The sequence below is a fragment of the Callospermophilus lateralis genome, unplaced genomic scaffold (assembly GCF_048772815.1).
Source record: "Callospermophilus lateralis isolate mCalLat2 unplaced genomic scaffold, mCalLat2.hap1 Scaffold_74, whole genome shotgun sequence".
NCBI lineage: Eukaryota > Metazoa > Chordata > Mammalia > Rodentia > Sciuridae > Callospermophilus > Callospermophilus lateralis.
Window position 1 is genome coordinate 3,152,752 of NW_027515420.1, and position 5,732 is coordinate 3,158,483.

Sequence of the window (5,732 nt, forward strand, 5' to 3'; positions counted from 1 at the left end):
GGAACAAAGTACTTTGGGGATGGCACCAAAAGATTTCAGAAATGACTGTCTCCAAAAGTAATAAGTGCATTACAACTCCAACAGAGAACATGTGGGATGTAGCTTTTGAATCACCTCTTTAAAAGCCCCTTGTTCCCCCTGATGGGAGAACCACAGATTTAGGACAGGAGTCCGCTGTGCTTCTCCTAGCTAGCAAAGCAATGAAACTTCTTTTTTCCTTTTTCTCAAATCTGTGTCCTTGTTATTAGATTGGCATCAGGGACAAGGACCAAGCTTTCAGTAATAAGAGGTAAAGTGTAGTTGCTTATTGCATCCAGGATTCCTCAGACACAAATCCCTGTTCAAGAAATATTTCCATATAGTTCTTGCTCACCTCCCTTTCTAGGGGAATAATAGCCTTTCCTTTCTCATCCATAAATGTTGTCTGTGTTGCAAGGCATAAATAAGAGCAGTAATCAGAAGAAATATGAAGATGATCTAGCTTGCAACAAAAGAACTGCAGATGGCATATATAGCTCCTCCTCGTAATATACAGTGGAGGAAAAAACTGAGGTGCATTTTGTTATTCTGATATTTTACTAAAGGGGAAAGAAAGATCGAAGAGTATTGCTGCTCGGCCACTTGAACATTCATCTCTAGGCAGACTTGATGTCATCATGAAGGCTCACACCATAAGAGGAAGAATAACATTCACTCCATCAGCTTCACAATAACTGCCCTGTCACACTGCAGTTTTACATTCAGGAAACACCAGGTGAGAAGATGCAGCACACATTGGATTTATCTCACAGAATATTAATTCTACCTTTTAAGCTTAGCAAACTTGTTGACATTTTTGGTCTAAGTGTATGTACTGTATGGCATATAAATTTAACATATGAGGCAGAAATAGAATCTGTGGGTTTAGATATTTGCAAAGTCTATGGATTTTCACCAACTGAATGTGCCTGGGCAATTAGCACTTAAAAATCAAGAAACAAACGGTCACTACACACTGATGTCATCTGCTTGCATTCTCTTGCAGACATCAGGCCCCAATGCTACCCTCCCTGCTGGTAACACTCTTCCTACCTCTGCATCCATTTGGACTGTTTTTGAACTTTGCAAGAGTGTATACAGTATGTGCTCTTTAGTGCTTGGATTCTGTTGTTCAACATTTTGTAAATGCAAGTCATCAATATTATTCTGCATAACTACAGATTGCTCATCCTCCTTGCTCCGATATATTTCAATGTTGTGTGTTCACTGTTGATTACCACTTAGGTAGTTTCCAGTTCTTGGCTATCACCAGTAATGCTGGTGTGAACATTCTAGTGCTCACCTAATGACCTATAGGTACATGATAAGATAGGTGAGATATATTTTTCCAGGTGCATGTTCATTGAAATTGTACATGTGTTAGTTTAAAAAATAAAATTCTTTGATCACTGTAGTTTTACTTCTGTTACAAATCATTTCAGTATTTTGTGCAGAACTATTTATGGGTTTATTCCTGTTCCCTATCCAGCTGTCTGTCCTTGTGTCAGTAATAGCGTTTCTATTTGGGAGTATATATTCTCTGGTTCTCTTTGCTATACTGGTTAACTTATGGCCATCTGTATTTCCCTATAAATTCTATAAACAGTATGGTGTGAAAAAATAATGCTTATATCTTTTGTAATAAAATTGAATTAGGAGAATTGACATTTTTGTGATATTGAGTCTTTAAGTTCACAAACTGAATATACTTCTCTAATTATTTTAATATGTATGCATTATTTTCAGTGAAGATTTGCAATTTTCAGAAAAGAAATTTTGCATAAGACTTTTTTCTTTTATCAAATATATTCCATTATTATGTTTTTGTGATATTAAAAATATATACTTTTTTGCTGTTTTTGTTGAAAAATCATAAAATAAAAATTTTGGGTGTTTTGGTCTTATATTGTAACATTTTGGTAAAATTACTTATTAATATTAAATTTGTATATCAATTTTTTTTAATATGGTCATTACACAGATATTTATCTTACATGGAACAATTACTTTATTTCTCTTTTTGTCCATTCTTCTCCTTTTTCCTTCCTTGTCTTTGCACTTAATGTATCTTCAGTGAAATGTTAAATAAAAATATCAACATTGACTCTCCTTTTTTTTTGTTCTCAATCATAGGAACAAATTTTTCATTATTTTATTACTATGCATGATGTTTGATGCAGATATTTTTATAGATATGTCTTACATATAAGGAAATTATCTTCTATTCCTAGTTTGCTAAGAGTTTTATAATTAACACTGCTACGTTTGGCCAAAAACTTCAGCTCCATCTGTTAAGATGATCATATCATATGAAGTGTGTCATTTTGGTGTAGGGCTGAGTATACTACATTATAGCACACACATACACATACTTGTATGTACAAATTAGGTCGAGCTTAATGCTTTTACAAACTCAACATCTATACTGATTTTATTAGTTGATATTTGGTTATAATAATAGAGTCATATTATGGGTTTAAAGGAATAAGGTGGGAGAAGCTGGAAAACTGAGTGTCTAAAATGGAATTTCACATCACAGAAATAATCACCCATCAGTCTTTCTGAAGTACTCAAGAAGGTGGTAAAGTTCAATTTACCTGGAAATGCTTTAAAAGCCAAGTATTTCCACCCACTGATGTGGAACCATAAACAGAGTTCATGAATAGGTCAATGGGGAGTTTTATATCTGTAAAGCAGCTGACACCTCTGTGGATCCACTTCCAACCATCTGGTGAAGGATTGAGGCCACTTTTTTAAAAGTAAGCAAAAGAACATCTGATAAAGAATAATTTAAAAAAAATGATTTCTTAGCTCGGCACCGTGGTACCTGCCTATAATCTCTGCTTTTCTAGGGGCTGACAGTAGGATTGCAAGTTTGAGACCAGCCTGGACAACTTATACACTTTCTCAAACTAAGCAAATAAAAAAGGGCTGGGGATATATATAGCTCACTGGTAGGGCACCACTGAGTTCAATCACCAGTACTAAAAATTTTTAAGAGAATGATTACTAAAATAAGAGGGCAATTTCATCATGCTAAGTGCAGAATCCAACATAAAGATATAAAATTTTAATCCACTCAATGACAGAGTTTTGGCATAAATTAAGCAAAATTGACAGAACTAAAAGGAAGAATAAAAAATTCCATAATTGTACTGTGCAACTGTAACAAACCTCTCTCCCTAGCTAATTGAACAGCCAAGAGAAAGAAAATCCGTGTACTGCATTATACTATGACAACTTGGCCAAGGTTGAGATCTACCTGACTCAGAGTTATCTTTTCTGCTTTTTTTTCTGATTTATAAATGACCAATAGAGAAACTAGCATACAGTGTGAAAGGTAGGAATGAAGAAGCCAACTTTTCTCTAGGGATTTTTTTTTGACAATTAAACAAGGTGATGAATAGATTTGGAAATACCCAGCTTACTCAAGGTTTTCCCTCCACTAATCCCAGCTGTTCCTTTAGACTGATTACCCTGCTTTCCAATAGTGTCTCCTGGCAAAATATTTGATTATGAATATTTAGTAAGCTGCCAATAATCAGACATGGTGACAGATAGATTCAGTGCTGTCCAAAGTATCCCAGAGGTGAAAACATGAGCTGAACCTCACATCATACCAGGATAGCAGAAGCACTGAACTTGCTGAGACTTTGTAGATTTTTGAAAGAAGGATATAGCACATTTGAATGTGTAAATTCAACGCATCTAACAAAGTAAAATGAGACTGGTTATTGTTGTTTCTGGCAAATATGTATGATGGAGGAAGCATTAGCCAGATCAATAACTTTTTAACAAGTGCAATGATCTGTGCTGATTTACTAAAGTAAATTTAACTCTGGAGTTTCCACCAAATTAGACCCAATATAGTCTGTAGTCATTACCCAAGATGCATATGATTTATTCACTGGGAAAAAAGCAAGCTAAAGGAAGAGTGATAAATATCACTAACCCTGTATCTCTCAAATCTTTATTCCTAATTGCCCAAGGGATGCATCACTGTTTTTTGTTCACTATATTATAATGAAATGGAAACTTTGTTTACTATATAATGAAGTGCTCCTGGTTAGCATTTCCTCTTATAATGGCTCTCATTCCATGGGTTATAGGGTCCATATGGGAATTCTATCAGTTGTCAAGTACGTCTACTTCAATCATATATTCAGGAAATAAAAAAATAGTCACAGTGTTGGTCTATAATCCAATTTGGCACACCGTTAATGGCATATGAACAAAGATAACCACAGTTCTAATTTTGAGTCATGAGAAATAAATGTAGATTTAGAGCTGGCTCAAATAACTGGGTTTTCTCTTTTGTGAAGTGCACAGTCACCAGAAAAAAGTGTCTTGGGACCCTTTGGGAAAGATTTAAAGCAAGATTTAAAGTGTATTCTGTAAGAAAGTGTCCCTGTTTGCAGATGACCTGATTTTATCTATAGCAAACCCTAAAGTCTCTACCAAAAATTCCATTAGAACCAGAAGATTAAATTCAGCACAGTGTAAGATATAAAAATCAACATACAAAATCAGTAGTATTTCTAAATACTAATAAAGAATTATTCAACAAGAGAATTGAGAAAAGCACTCTCATTTACAATTATATTTCAACACTGTGTGTCAATTTAAGCGAGGAGCTAAAAGACCTATATACTGAAAACAAAAACACAGATGAAAGAAAATAGAATGGTGTTGTATTCATGGGTGGAAAGAGTTAATACTGTGACATTCACACAACCCAAAGAAATCTAGGAATTGAATGCAATCTCTATTAAAAATCCCAATGTAATTTTTGGACAAAAATAGAAAAAAAAAGATCTTTATATTTGGACAGAACCACAAAGAACTCCAACATCTCAAAATAATCTTGAGCAAAAAGAACTAAACTAGAGACAACACCTAACTTAAAAATGTACTACAAAGCTGTAGTAATTAACACAGCATGGTATTGTAATAAAACCAGGCACACAGAACAATGAAACAAAGCAACCCAGAAATAGCACCATGCATTTATAACCAAAACAGACAATGAAGAAAAGACAGTGTCTTCAATAAATAGTGCTAGAAAAATCAAATAGCCATCTGCAGAAAAATGAAACCAGATCCTTATTTTTCATCAGTTACAACTATCAACTGAAAATTAACTAAAGTGAATGATGGCAAATCAGGAAATTACTAGAAGACAGCATTAGGAAAATGCTTCAGGACATTGACCTGGGCAAAGATGTTTTGTGTATGACCGAAAAGCACAGGCAATAAAAACAAAAATTGACAAATAGGAATGCATCACACTAAAATGGTTCTATTAGCTAAGGAAACAATCAACATAGCTAAGAGACAATCTACAGAGTGAGAGAAAATAATTGCAAACTATACATCTGACAAGAGGTTAGTTAGTAGTCAGAATTTGTAAGGAACATGAACAACTCAATAGCAATCATCATCATCATCATAATCCCAATTAAATAGTTAGCTAAAGATCTGTCTTCTTTTTTTCAAAAGAAGACACTCATATGGCCAACAGGTACTTGAAAAAAATGCTTAACATCACTAATCATCAGAGAACACAAATCAAAATCAAATTAATATCAATTCACCTCACAGAATTTCTATTATCAAAAAAGAAAAAAAATAACAAATGCTGGTAAGGATCCTGAAAAGGAACTCCCACACCGTTTTTTAGGGAATGCAAATTAGTAGGATCATGTGGGAAAACA